Below are 15,218 nucleotides of genomic sequence, written 5' to 3' on the forward strand. Positions count from 1 at the left end.
TATATGTTGGGGGTGGGGGTGGTCCACAACCATACTAGGCTTTGTTGTATCCAAAAAACTAACACGCAAGTGAAAATAGATAATTTCTGGTGAATGAATTTAAGAGAAAAAAGAGCTAATACTCTAAAGTGATAGTATTTTTATGTGCCATTAGGGATTATTTCTTAATTAGAAATACATGACCAGATACTATACCTAGACTTTTGCTGTCTGTGATAACTGATTTGTGCCTTGCTAAAGCAGGCAGAAATGTTCAACAGAGATGAAGGAATAGGGTTAGTTGAGTAAGTAGCTCACAGGGCAGGACCGCTGTCTGCCCAGCTCCCTGGGAGGCTGTGGAATGCTCCAGGTAGAAAATGTGTCCAGGAGGACCAGCTGCCTGAGGCTTTGGTCCCTGGACTGTGACTGAATTCCTCCAAAACACAGCTTTCCCTGCCAGATTAATCTTAAATTGCTTCTGTGCTCAGGTAGTATCCTTAGAGAATCTCCTGTGCCCTTTCGCATACTCTTGTCACCTTTCCCAATCAAATTGGTATTATTTAGAGTCAGTAGGATTCTTTGAACTTCAGAATGAACATGGAGTTAGGAGTTTGTGATTTCAGACTGATTCTCACTGTTCTGGTTTGTGTTGCAAAGGAAAAAGGAAGTGGACCTACCATTTCGCAGGAGCTCGGAAAGGGGGATGCTAGAATTGGAATGAAGAAAGGCTCTAGGCTACCTCTGGAAAAGCCATCTCTATGGGCAGGAGCCAGCAGAAGCAAGGAGGCACCCTTTCCTTTCCTTTATCTTGGCTTCTTGGCTCTATCCAAATGTCCAAGGAGTTCGTGAAGGGGTGAGGCATGGGGAGGGGAGTGGAGCAAGTGTCTGCATTGTGCCTTTCAGGGCAATCAGGCCCAAAGAGATTACACCCAGTAATTGCCGTCGTGAGGAGCTCCTAGCTCTCTCAGCAGAAAACAGAAATATAAAAAGATGTGCAATTCTTGCCTCAGGGCTTTACTTTCCCTAAGACCATGGTTTTCATCATTTTGATCAGGAATTCCTATTAGTAAAACTGAGGACACACTATATACAAATATGTATATGTATGTACTGTTGCATGTATGAACACTGAATTAACATGTGGAATATTATAAATACACAACATAGAAATTAAGAAACAACTGAGATAAACTTAAGTAAGTCTATTTTCCTCCCCCACCCCAGTTCTGTCCTGCATCATGTCCAGAGGGTGTGCATCCAGCTTTGGACACCCTTAGGCTGAGCAACAAGTAACCAGAAATTCCTAACAGGTTGCTCCAATGACTATCAGCAGTGATGAACTCCTAGAAGAGGAACCCAGTTTTTTCTTAACCAATTTTGCATGCTCACTTTTAAGTAAATGGTGAAGGAAAGACAAAGGAAGAAAAGAATTCCTAAAACTATGGTAAGTAACATGGAATCTGTGCTTTATATGAGGTTTGAGAATGACTTTGATCTTTCTGTAACTGCAAGATATCCGTCTGAATGGGTCTCCGTAAATCTGAGATGGGGTCTGTCCTCTGCTTAGGAGAAAAGATGAACCACAGTCCCAGAACTTTCTGTGCCACGCTTGCTAAGAGTAAGAGGATAAATGAAAGCTATGGTAGAATTTCCAGTTCAAGACACAGGTCAAGCACCCTAACTGTGTACATGAATTTGTAGTCCAAATACTCCCAACTTCAAGATACTTCTGTAGTTTGCTTGACAAATAACCACAGAGTGTGGTTTGAAGCAGTTCATTCATAAGGTTATAGCACTGTGGAAAAAGAACTGACCTGTGTCCTAGATCTGGTTTTGCTGTTAGCTGTGTGACTTTGAACAAGTACCTCATCTTCTCTGAGCCTGAGTGGTTTTTCTTTTTGTTGTTGTCTTTTTGAGAGAGGGTCTCGCTGTGCAGTTCAGGCTGGCCTTGGGCTTACTTTGCAACCCGAGCTGAGCTCAAACTTGCAGGATGCTCCTGCCTCAGTCTCTCAAGTACTTGGATTTTGTATGGGCTTGTGCTACCATGTCTGGCTGAGCCTGAGTTTTTTCATCTGTCCCTGGAACATTGCTTGTCCCACATATGAGCAGGCATATGAAAGTGCTTTGCAAAACACCTTACAAATGAAGTCTAAAGGTACTCAGACCCACGGGTACTCAGGGGTTTTCAAGGAAGAAAGATAAATATTTCCTAGACATTACAGCAGTAAACATGCTGAAGAATTTTCTCCAAGTCCAGCTTAGAGAAAAACTGGTACATGATAGATGAATAATCTGAATCTAGAGCTCTGGAAGCTTTGTAAACCTAAGGAATAAACCAGGTGGACATTAAAAACTTCCGCGAAGCAACTGAGTAGATTTCTGGGCCACCTTGTAATGCCAAGGTTCCCGTGGGTATTCTTTGCTTGTTCATTCATTCATTCAAAAAATATTCAAGGATTATTTTACCTCTTAGTTAAATTGTAAAGGTTTCTTCAAAGGTCATGTTTTAGTGTAAAAGAAAAACAAGTAAGCCAGTACTACAATGCACTGAAAAGAACCATAAGTCAGGTACGTTACAAGGAGCTTTGGCTACTGGGAGACTCAAATGTTGGGGGATGGGATTAAGTGACTTACAGAAGGGTAAGAATTCAGCCCACAGGGATCAAGGACATTTATGAGGAGACAAAATACAAAGGCCCAGAGTCAGTAAAAGTGGAGATTAGTATACTTTTCTGGGAACTAGAAGGATTCTGTAAGTCTTGAGTATAATGTAAGGAAATAAAGGAAAAGATAATAAGCCCAGACAGTAAGCAGAAGTCAGGTCATATGGGACATGAGGTGGTGGCAGATCTTCAAGGGCAGTGGACCATGGAAAGCCATTTGAAATAGTTTAAACCAGATAAGTGACAGCTACTCATCTGCACACACACACTCAATAAGTATGTATTAGGTTCTTAGCTCAAGGGAATACTTAACTAGGACTCAATAGTGAATATAAATGCCATATTCCTACCTCACAGTCTAACCTTGAAAACTGATGCCAAATAAATAGCTAAAACATAATGACCATTAGGACACCTATAGGATTCTATAGCACCATAAAATTTTATTTTTAGAACAGTCACCTTAACCATAATCTCATGGTGAATAATGTTTCCTGTCCTCCTAGAATAATGTCAACAGTGCAAATTTGTTCCACTGACCCCAAGGTAAAAATCCTGCTGCCTTGTGAGAGACGCAGTCAAAATACCATTTACTCCCGAAATTAAGACATGGAAAATGGTCAGAATAATGGTCAGCAATTTAATAGGGTTACATTTAGAACCCAGAGGCATAAGGTTGAAGTCAGGAGGCTTGTAGTTTCCAGTTTCAGCTCATTCTTGATTGTCCATGTCACACGATTCTCTGGCCAAATGATTTTAAGGAGACAGGAAGGTTCTTTTGCAACTAATACTCTGTGATTCTGTTGAAGAGGACTAGTAATTAGCATGTTCTTGTCAACCTTTGTTTATTAAGAAAACCGCTGCTGGGGTTTACTGTATTTATCTTTGTAAGATCTACCTGCTCACAAAAATAGCAAGATAGCTCCCTGAAGCATTTTCTCCAGGTAACTTCAATCTCCTCGTCCAACCCCACACTTACTATTGTCCTTTATGTTGGGCTGAATTACCGAGATGCAGTAACAAGAACAATCCAATTTATGTGTACATTTTGTCCTTATACCTCATGGAACATCTTATCTCCCTCAGGATAGATTTGCTATTTTCTTTTCTCACTACAAAAGAATATATGAAGCAAAACTCCTGAAGCAAAAAGATAATGCTGCATAGGATGAGCTTTGAGGGGGTTGCTTCTGTCCATCACAAAATCTATAATTTTCTTGACCAGGATCTACAAATCCCCATGAGATCAAATAAATTACCTGAAAGCCTGTCAGCTGTGGGAAGGACAGCAGAGAAGATGAGGGTGTGGTCCTAGTGCCATATGCTGTCATCCTAGGAGACAGAAAGGTGGGACACCCAATCAGCATGCCTTATACTCAGACCACTAGGGTGATGAAACATCTCTCAGATATGTTTTGCAGCTGTCATGTTTGCCTGTATTTGAGATGAGAAATAAGAATAAAGAGCATAAGCATGTCAAGGTTCACCACTGCTATAATGTACCCCAGCTCAGGTAGGTGGCTGTCACATGGGGTCTCCAGTGCAGTGGTCAGTGCTAAGTAGTCATCACGAAGGCTTCCTCCTCACATGCCCACTGGTAGTTGGTGAGGGCTGACACTGGCGCTGTTGGCCACAACAGTTTTACATGGCCTCTCTGTGGTCCAGGCTTCCTCACTGTATGGGTTCCAAGAAGAAATGTTCCAAGAGAAGAGCCAGGGGGAAGCTAATTGCCTCTTTTATCATAGCGTCAGAAGTCACAGCCCCAAAAGGAGCAAGGATTTTAGAACTCTTCACAAGAAGAGTTAGTTAAATTCTGAGTAGAGTCTTACCTCAAAATGGATTTCACACTGTGTACAGTATCTCTGTTCTCCCAGTCTCGGGTGATTGGACTTGTGTGGCAGCAGGTGCTTGGTCTGAGAATGGTTGACTGACTTTTCTTGACTGATTGGGCCCCAAAAAGATGAATAGAGAACAATCAGATCCTTCCTTATGGGAACATCAAACCAAGAGGCACAAATAAAAGATGCCTTTCAGAAATGAATCCGTGAGCTGAAAACCAAGTCGATGAGTATAAAATGGATCATGTGCATGCTTGAGCCATGAGGACCACAGGCGGTGGCTACAAAAGAGAACAACAGATACAAGGACAAAAGTGGGCAGAAATAGGTCTACTTCTCCCTGTTAACCATGAATTAGAGATAAAACTGACCTGTGGTGCTTAATATATTTCAAATGCCATGCTAAAGTTTACATTATAAATGACTTGTTTATTTCTCATAACAAGCCTATGATATAGGTCCTATGATTGTCTTATTTTACAGATGGAAAAACCAAGGCCAAGTGGTATCCAAGATGACTCATGGTAAAGCCATGATAAAAGCCAAATAGTATTTTTCCACTGGGACCAAGTACCTGACAGTCACAACTTCAAGATGATTTATTTTGGCTCCTGGTTTCAGAGACTACAGTCCATTGTTGGCTGGCTTCAAGACAGAAACATAACAGAAGAGCATGGTAGAGAAAAGGTACACACCTTATGGCAGCCAAGGAGCAAAGAACAGAAACGATCCAGAGAAGAAGGGGCAGGGAACCAGACACAGCTCCCAAGGTCATGCCCCCAAGATCCACTTCCTTCAGCTGGGCCTTTCCCCTAAGTTCTATGATCTTTCAACAATGCCATCAAGTTATAATCTCTTCAGCAGGTGAATCCACTGCTGAAGCTGGAGCCCTCATGATCCAGTTACTTTCCAAAGCCCTGCTTTTGAACACATGAGACTCTGGGAGGACATTTTAGACTAAAACCATAACCCTCGGCTCTTGAGTTCTTGCTTTTAGCTACCAGACAATATTGCTTCTTAAAAGGAAAATGAGAGAAAGATACCTCCAGAAACCACCTGGACTCCAACGCTTCCTAAACTCTGGTTCATTTATTGGACTTTCCCTTGATCACGTGAGTTTTTTGAGCTAATTATGATAAGTGTTTTAGTTCCTAGCAACCAAAGGAACCCTAACCAAATCAGATGAGAAACTTTCCTGGTAGGAAAGAGTACAAGGGTTCGTAAAAGGACCATTGATGGCACAGGTTTCCTACTAGGGAGTACAGAGAGATGGGGGGGTCTCCTTCCATATTTCGGGCCATCTGGCTTACATTTACCATCAGGCTTTCACGATGTCATGTGATAAGGCAATTAACAAACCAAACTACTGAGGAGTTGCACACACTCAAGTGGCCGTGCCTCTCTCCAGTTTGCTCAGTTACTAACAGCAATGTTGACATTAGGCCTGTCATGCCTGCTCCTTTCCTAGCCTAGTTTCTTTGTCAATCAAACGGAGGTAATGATGTAGATGGAGACTCTAATGGCTAACTACCCAATGGCAGCTAGCCTGGGGTCAGTTTCTCAGAGATGTTTCCAGAGATAGTCTTGGAGATAAAGACTTGAGTACGGCCATTTGATCAGGGAATGTTTGCAGGCTCAGCCCCTGTGAGAAGTAAGGACAGGAGTGAGAAGAGAGAGAAGCTGCAGCAAAGGCTTTCAAAAACTTACTAGAAATGACCTGGGATGGCTTCTCAGATTGTCCCTAATAGCAGTGTGAGAGCTGTGCCTTTGCTCCCCACCTCCCATGAAGAAGACACTGGTCTTGGATGCCCTGTTGGTAAAGCAGCTCCCTGAAGTTCAAGGTGCTGTCTAGAGAAGGGCCCTGTCATAGGAGCTTCAGGAGGCCACACTCACGAAGATGGAGTGCCTTGTCCTCGCAGGAGGAAGGAGTTCATGTGACAGCATCTGCCACACATAACAACTGGATGACATTTCCCAGGGACCAAATAAGTGGGGCATCTGGGCTTTGAAGTCACAGCAGGGTGAGACAAGTTAGAAGGAGATGGCAGAAGGTTATTCTGTGCTGGTATGATCCCACTTTGTCCTCCCCTGAAATTGGCAGGAAATTCAGTGACCCATGAAAATGCTGCATGTGGCAGGAACAGAGAATAAAGGTGGACGTCCACACCTAGGCTGAGGCCAGGAAGCCTGAGGGCGGCAGCAAGGAGTTAGAGAAACTGGAGCTAATGAAGAAGGAAACCATCGAAACAGAATTAGAGTTTGCCATAGAATTAGAATTTGGGTCACATTTAATGTAAATCATCAAAGCACTTTCCTGGCTGTTGCTGGGTCTCGCGGATTTCACACCTCAGTGTGCATAGGGAAGTGGTCTCTGCAGCCCATTTGTTCTCAGCCAACACCTAGGGCTATTGAGTCACTAAGAGCTGTGCCAGATGCAATCCAGGGAAGAGACATGTGAGAGACAGCTTCTACGTGGGACACTCCTATTTCAGGGAGCAAAGAGATGCTGTGGGATAAAACCTGCTCTCCTGGAATTCATATGTGGACGCTCTAACTCCCGTGGGACTGTATTTAGAAATGAGGCTTTTGAGGAGGCAATGCAGGCTTAAAGAAAGAGTAAGGATGAGTCTTAATCCAGTAGGATGGGTGTTTTCATAAGAGGAGGAAAAGATACCAGAAATGCACACATGTAGAGGAAGGGTCATGTAAGGCCACAGCCATCAGGCCTTAATTCGCAAGCCAAGGAAAGAAGCCTCATGAGAAACCAATCCCTCCCACAATTTGCACTACTATCCTCCAGAAGTGTGAGAAATAAATATCTGTTAATTAAGCCACCAGCCCACAATAGTTCATTATAGCAGTGCAGGTGACTACTACTACAGTGCATGTGACTCCTGGGAAGATAGGCAACCAGCAGGCTGGGAACATTGCTACCAGAGGGAAAACCAATCCTAGTGTCCTCAAGGTTTTTATCCTTCCTTCCCTCCTTCCTTCCTTCCTTCCCTCTCCCTCTTTTTTCTTTACCAAAAGTTTTAAAGAGAAATCTAAGCCAGGCATGGTGGTGCATGCCTATAGTCCCAGCACTCATGAAGCTGAGGCAGGATTGCCAAGCTGAGTTAGTCGAGGCCAAGCCTGAACTACAAAGTGAAATCCTGTCTCAAAAAATAAAAAGATAAATAATAAACAAATAATTTTTTAAAAGAGAGAAATGTTATCTGGGAAAAGAAATAAAAAAGATGTGCATAAAGACTGCTTGTTTAGATCAGATGGAGGGTTAAGTTCCCAACTTTGCCCTCCAAGGAGAGGCTTTGCAGAGTGAAACCTGAGGATAATTTTACTGGCTGGACTGCCATCCTCCATAACTGTGAGAAATACATGTATGCTATTCTGCACCCTTCACACTGGTCTGGAGTGTTTTGTTATGGCAGCCTGAGCTGCCTAAGAAAGAGCCTTTACAGGCACTGCCCAACTTTCTACCCCATCTTGCCTGCCTCCTTTGACACCCATGCTCCCACCAGATGGGACCGCATGGACCTTACATGCACCACGTCCTTCTAAGCTCATAATTTCTTCTGCATGGAAATATAATCCACCTTACTTACCATCCCTACCAACTGGATGACTTCAATATATTGGTGGCTGGCTCAGGAGGACTACCCATAGATCGGGGTGGGGTTGAGAGAGATGTCAATAACTCATTTTCACTAGCACACTGGATAGTGCCTGTCTCAAACTCATCACTTCAAAAGTGTTTGTCAAATAGTGTATTATGGTATCAGCAAGGAAGTGAATGAGAAGTAGTCATTTCTGGTGTCCCTAGAATATCTCCCAAAGATAGATATCAGTGTACCTAGGAGTAAGTCTGGTCCTAGGGAGAAACCAGGGAGGATAGCAGTGGAGTGGGGAATGCAGCACCCAAGGCTCTTGGCACATGGCCCCCTCAGGACATTGTTGCCTGTTTCATGGAGGATGTAAAGCAGTGTTGGCACAGCCTACAAGGACAAGAAGGGAAAGGACCTTAAAGTTACATAGGTAGTCCTTGTGTTTGACCTCCAATACCAGCCTCGAGCTAAATTACCTGCCTCATTCACCAGATCAAATGACTTTTGGTCATTCCCAAAACTAACTTACCTCCTGAATGACAAAGATGTGCTGTGATCAAAGACTGTGGGTCCCTGACATTCTAGATCCTGGAGGCGGAGAAGAGTCCAGCTAAGTACCAAGAATGTGACTTCATGGTGCTTTAAAGAAGCACTGATACTCTTGCTTCTTTTTTAATTTTATTTTAACTTTTCCTTTTTTAATGGGTTGTGATACATGATATTTACATTTGTTTTGGGGAGCTGCTATACATATATATATATATATATATATATATATATATATATCATACCTTGGTTGTTTTTGATCCCCTTATTTCCTCTCTCCACTCTCCCAAGTCCTGCTTCTTAAGTAGACTTTAATCAAAGGAGTATAACTGGGCAACAATTTCAAATAGCAGAATATTTGTAAAATATTAAATATGGTAATTTTGAGAAGGTAAAAATATTCTCCATTTCTTATACTACTTTTTTTCTTTTTCCAAACTATTTCTGAAGAATCATAAGAAACTAGTATTAGCTAATTATGTGATCTTAAGCAAGTCTCTGTACTTTAGCCTCTCAATTTTGTTACGAGGTTGTCAGACTCCATGATCTCTGAATCCCTTCCCTCACTGGCATTTGTTACTGTTACAGTTTGTGTTTAAATGTCCCCCCAAAGCCTCAAGCCATCATGGAGGCGGCTGAGTCTAGTGTTTGTGATTGGTTCATTGTCTAGCACTGGGATCGGCAGTGTGAGTGCTGCACCCGCCCAGGGATGGGGAGCTGACATAAAATATAAGGGAGGGAAGGAGGCGTGCTTTTCCCCCTTTTTATTCTGTTTGCTCTTGTCACTTGTGGCTTTCAGTGGATGCCCCTCAGCTACACTACCCTGTCTTTGGGGTCAGTTGTGTGTGGACTGAGACTTCCAAAATCTGTAAGCTAAATAAGCCTTTCCTTCCCTAATTTTGGGCTTCAGGTACTCAGCAATGAGAAAAAAAGTAACTGAGACAGTTTCCCCTAGCATTCACAAGTCCCTCTGCAGGAAGTTCTTCATCCCAGGCACTAAGAGAAGAGGCAGCAGGATCAAGAGGCACAATTCCTGCTGATATGAGTACACACTTATATATCCACACTTAGCCAGAAAGTATGGATGATCATAGGACACTAAATGTGGAAGGCACAAAGTGGTCAGGCAAACCAGACTCACAGAGTTAAAACCCAAGATAAAGAAATGCTGAGCCAAGTTTCAAGGGAGGATTGGGACGTGTCCACTACAAAGAAGGGAGCACTGCAGAAAGGATGTGGGTGGGTATGTCAGGGTTTACTTCAGTAAACCCTTCAGTTTCCTGCCACCCATCTTGCTGAAGTTTGCCAGCTAGCACTGGGATGTGGCATCCTGGCCTGATCTCCATCCAGGTCTGCTGATCCTACTCGCTGAATACTTGCCTCTCCTGAGAGTCTAGCAGGGCTTTGTTGCCTGTCTGATTGTGCAAGTCCAAATAAAGTCAAACCCCTGGGTTCCACACCTATGGATCGGACAAGCTCAGACCTCTCTTGTCATTATCCCCTAAGCATTACAGTATAACAACTATCTGCATGGCATTTGCATTGTGCTAGACTTTCTAAGCAATAGAGATGATTTAAAGTATACAGGAAGATGTGCGAGGACATGTGTAAGCTGTAAATTCCAGGTTATTTTATAGAAGGGACTTGAGCACCCGCATGAGGGATGACTGACCATATCCTTGAAAAGCACTCATGGCAGGAAATGTCTCTGTGGCTCCCTCTGGCACAGAGGATGGTGCTGACTACAGACCTCTAGGCTTCCTCTGATTGCTCTCAGGTGGAGATTTGACTTTTTCTCAAGCTCCTAGGGGCTGATTTGGGGAAGTTCTTTATCAAAAGGGAAACCAAAAACAAAAACCTGAAAAGGCCGAATTGATGGGAATTGAGTTTATTTTGTGCCTAGGCCCCGTTAACAGAAGGAAGCTTTGCAGGAGGCTCCCATGCAGTATTACCTTAAACCCCTCCCAAGAAAGAGCACATGGTCAGGAGGGGAGCCTAGAGAAAAGACTTGAGCCTTCACTGAGAGGGTCACACGCTCATGCTGCTCCAGCCCTCGTGGGGGAGGGGGCAGCTCTCTGCTGTCTCCTTAAACCTCTTTAGCACCAGAGCTAGCAGCAAGTTGGCCACCACTGGTTAACACAGATAAGGAAGTCACCTAATTCCTTCCAGCCCCACCCCTCCAGCTTCGCACACAGGGTGACTCAACTGCTGCGAAATCTCTGCCAATAACAATGTTCTACATTGGCTAGGGTATCTATTAAAATGTAAATGGGATATAAATCTCAGACCAGGAAACCAAGAGTAGTAGAAATGGAGCATTCTCTTATTTTCTTAACAAAGAAATTCAAATCTTCTTAATTTTGAATCCATCTTACCCAGTCCCCTCTTGGATCCTGCAGGATTGGTAGAAAATTCAGTCTTGTCTTTCAGGGGGCATGGCTTGACCCATGGAACCTTATGTAGTCTCTGTGTGTTCCCTTGTCACCAGGGTTCTCCCAAGGTCAGCACAGGCCCAGCGCAGGGCTGGCAAGCTCTGCATGGTTGTGCCCATCCCAGGGGTGTTGCAGTAGAAAAAGGCAGAGATCAGAACCCCCTAACTCCTCTCCTGTCCTCTCCTTTAACAGGTCAAAAGGAGGACTTGGCTTTTCCCTTTGGGCCTATTTCCTGTGCAGACATTTTTCTCTCCTCTCTTTCCTCCTCATTCTCCCAGTGGTCTTTTCCAAAACAAAAGCACCTACTTAGAAAAAAAAAAGCAGGCTCTACCACCTACTTAGAAAACAAAAGGCAAACAGAAAGGAGATTTTACAGAGCAAGAAGCAAAGGACAGAACATATGTTGCCCTCAAATGACCACACACAGCAGGCATCTGCACCCAGGAGAAGTTATGACCTTGAGTGGTGCTGTATGCAGGGTGCTCCAGCTTTTAGGTTCCTTGTAAACCCCATCTCAGTCCCTGTCACAGAATGGAAGGTGGCCACGGTGTGTGATGTCCCACAGTGTATAGTTCAGTTTTTCATTGCTGAGAAAAGCAACCTAGAGAAGAAAAGATTCATTTTCGCCTACTGTTCCCCTGGAGGCTTCAGCCCACAGTTGGCCACCTGCAATTCTTTTAGGTCTGCGGTGAGGTTTAAACAGCATAGCAGGGCATGGCAGAGAAAAACTGCTCACCTCATGGCAGCCAGGAAGCAGAGCAGTTGAGAGAGCCCAAGAAAAGGGAGCAGGAGACCGTATGTCACCTCCAATTCATGTCCTCACAATCCATTCCCTTCAACTAAGCCCCTCCTCCTAAGTGTCCCTCACCTTTTAATAATGGCACCAAATCATGACCTCAGCAATGGGAAACCCACTGATGATGTTAGAGCTTTCATGATCCAATCACCTTCCAAAAGCCCCACCTTTGAACACACAAGACGTTTGGGAGACATTTTAGATGAACCACAATGCAAGGCAGGCCAAGGCCACTAGCTAGTGAAGACAGAGCTATCTCCCAACAAGTCCTTGTCCCCAAGACAGGAACAGAGTCTGCTGGCAGCCTACTGCAGGGCCAGCCCTTTGGGCGGAAGCGGAAATGACGTAAAGGAAGAGTAGGCTGGGAAAGTGCGGCAGGGGGAGGGGCCTGGCAAGTGTGAGCAGGTAAGGTGAGAAGCTCAGGCTCGGCCTCTTGAAAGCATCTGTGCTGGCTGGTGGATCATCACTTGGTTTTCTTCCAGTGTCAGGAGAAAAAAGAGAGAGAAAGAAAGGAGCGGCCTTCCTGTCCTCAGCCATTGCTGCCTAACTGAGATCCCTACGCTCATTCTTCCTGGAATCCTCTGCTCCTTAGCCACATGCCATCACCAGATCCTGGAATGACTGGGAGCAGACCGTTCTCCCGCAGAAGTGACCCAGATCTCAAAGTTATTTTGTTCCCCTGCTTCTCAATCCAAACTCTCAATATTGATTCTGGGCCCTAAAAAAATATGCTCCTCAGTACTGCCTAAGGAATCCATATGAGATATAGATTTCCTGAAACTACCTAGGGCCACAAAGTCACAATCTCTGGAGTGAAGCTTCAAAATCTGTGTCCCAAACAAGCTGTCCAGCCCCAGTGATTCTGATGCAAACACTGTGGGGCTTCGGGAAGCTGCTGGACAGCCAGGCTCTGCTCTTTATGTGTCTGTGTGGGTATAGCTGGGTGTGCAGATTTGTGGGTCTCTGCAGGTCTTGTTATGCATGAGTGTATGTACTGGTGTGTCTACATGTCTGCATGTACACGTGTGTGTACAGCGGTGCATGTTCTGCATGAGATTCCTCTTGTTGCCACCCTCTCCCCACGATCCCGCTGGATTTGTCTGCACCCTGGAAATACCACACAGGTAATGTGATGTCCCTAGCTTTCATAAATATGGTGCTAAAAATGCAACTCTTAATACAGCCACGTTAAGATTAAACTCTTCTCTTATGTGCGTGCTCATCGGTGTGCTACTTCCTTTGGTGACCTCTGGATGTCACAAATAAGCCTGATTCACTAGCTATTGGTGCAGTTAAAAAAAAAAAAAAAAAAAAAAAAAAAGGGTATTTTTCCCAGTTCCTTCCAGCCTGGAGATGACAGGGTAAGAGCAGGAATGCAGAATGCATTGAGCCAACAACTGCTAGGCAGAGCCTCTAAGCACCACACAGGCCACATGCCCCAACCCACAACCCCTGGACCAGGAGCAAACTGACCACTGGCTCTTCCCATGAGGACTGCGATTTGCCTCAACCAGGCTTAGGCAGGGCAGTGCTGAGCTCTGACCTCTCATGGGGATATCCTAAGTCCAAAACCAGTGGAGGGGAAAGAATGAAGACCCCACCCCTTTTTTGAGTGAAAGACCCTGGCTCCCTATCAGCAAGTTAAACCCAGAAGAGACCTGAAGACAATCCCTAACCTAACCAGCCCCTTTCCAGTCTCATTCTCCAAGGTGACAGGGCTCCCTGGAGCCAGGCAGGGACTTCACCTCCAGCTCTCAAGTTCACTTACCCAATATTTGTTTAGTATCAACTGTGCACCAGACTCTGTAGGTGATCTTTGCATTCATAATGCTAGTGATCCTGTAAGGGTCACAGTGGCCAGGAGCTGAGCTAAGTGTATCACATGCATCATCCTGTTTGAAGTCACACTGCCCAAGGCAGCAGGAACAATTATTACACCAAAGGGACTTAGCCCAGGATGGTGAGTGGCAGAGTTGTCACTGAGTCCTGGCCACAGGTCCAGGGCCTCTGCCTCAGCTGTGCTTCACAGGAAGGAACATGGCTCACAGCAGCTTAGTGCCCACAACTTGCCAAAGCTCCACAGCGATCTGATGCCAAAGCCCACTCATCTTATGCTGTACCCGAAGCATGTCCTTTCCATAGTAAGGGGTTCCACTTGGTGCCTACAGGTCATGCTGGTCTCAGAAGGAAGAAGCCCTGTTCCTGGGGCCAGAGAAGATGCAGCAAGGGCCAGAGAGTAGTAGAGGCCTGGGCCTAGCTCCCTCTATAGCAGCAGCATCTGGGACAGACACTCAGGCTGGGATGCCCTGCTTAGGCAGTTGCTTTGGGCAGGCTGCAGACACCTGCCCAGCCAACCACAAGAGTCCCTTCTGGCCATCTCCTGGAGATCTCCATTGCAGAGGAGTTCTGGGATGCTGACGAAGAGGCCTCAGTGTGGGCTTGCCTGGGAGCTGTAAGGGGTGCTTCCTTTCAAGAGCCCGAGTCTGAGATTTCCTCTGCAGGTCAGAAATAGTCCCTCTAGATTTCTGGATTTGAAAGTGGGCCATAAAATGGCAATTTCTCTCTCTGGCCCTGTTCCTGATGCAAACACAAAACCCTAGGACCTGATCTAATATGATCCTGATAGTGTAGCTCAGTGGTGGAGCATTTGTGTAGAACATACAAGTTCCATCCCCATCACAATGAAAAATCAATTAATTAAATAAAATCACATTATATTACATTAAAAAGAGATCTTGAAAGCCCAGGGGAAGTGAGGAAGGAGAGGAGAGCCTCATGGACTTAGATTAGAGGCAACGGAGGCCATCTACAGTCGCAAGGCAGGCCAGAATCTCCAGAATCTACCTGGGCCAGCATCCTGAGTGCAGACCATTCCACCACGACTCCTGATTACAGTCAATCAGCCTTCTTTCGCCATACCCTGATGGCTTAAATTCCTTAACGGGACTAGTTGGGAGACAGATTTGAACTTACTTTCTGTCTCCTTGTTGGTTGACCTTCAATAAAGTCCTTTATTTTTTGAAGAATTCAGTGTCATACATTAAGTTTTACATGAGCGGGGCAGGGGGCCCTTGCTTACTATCCGATAGGCAGGACAAGTCAGCCAGAGAGCTGCTCGGAGGTTGCTGGTGCCTCATCCAGTTCACACTACAACTGACAGGGGAAAAATGAGAGGTTAGGGAAGAAAACAGGTCCCCCTGTGAGCAAGAGCAGCCCCAAACCCAGGGCCAGCTGTTGAAAGTGGGGCTGATAGCTGGCTCCGGGTCTCAGCTAGTATCTGATAGTCCTGACCTCAGTGAAAAATTCTTGAGCAGCCACCCACATTATGTGAGTGTTATTTTGTATCACGTAAATGCAGGTAG

The 15,218-nt window shown here is 44.9% G+C and overlaps 1 long non-coding RNA gene across 1 annotated transcript; it reads right to left on the minus strand.

Annotated features, from left to right (window-relative positions):
- Positions 1 to 3,275: 3,275 nt before the first annotated feature.
- LOC134478372 (uncharacterized) lies at positions 3,276 to 4,750 on the minus strand. The gene is made up of 3 exons (XR_010051000.1): positions 4,472 to 4,750; positions 3,902 to 3,974; positions 3,276 to 3,442 (listed from the first exon to the last, which is right to left on the minus strand). It is a non-coding gene; the product is annotated as an uncharacterized LOC134478372 (long non-coding RNA).
- Between the last annotated feature and the right edge of the window lie 10,468 nt (positions 4,751 to 15,218).

The sequence above is a fragment of the Cavia porcellus genome, unplaced genomic scaffold (assembly GCF_034190915.1).
Source record: "Cavia porcellus strain 051 isolate PalLab524CR breed Dunkin Hartley unplaced genomic scaffold, mCavPor4.1 scaffold_12, whole genome shotgun sequence".
Lineage (NCBI taxonomy): Eukaryota > Metazoa > Chordata > Mammalia > Rodentia > Caviidae > Cavia > Cavia porcellus.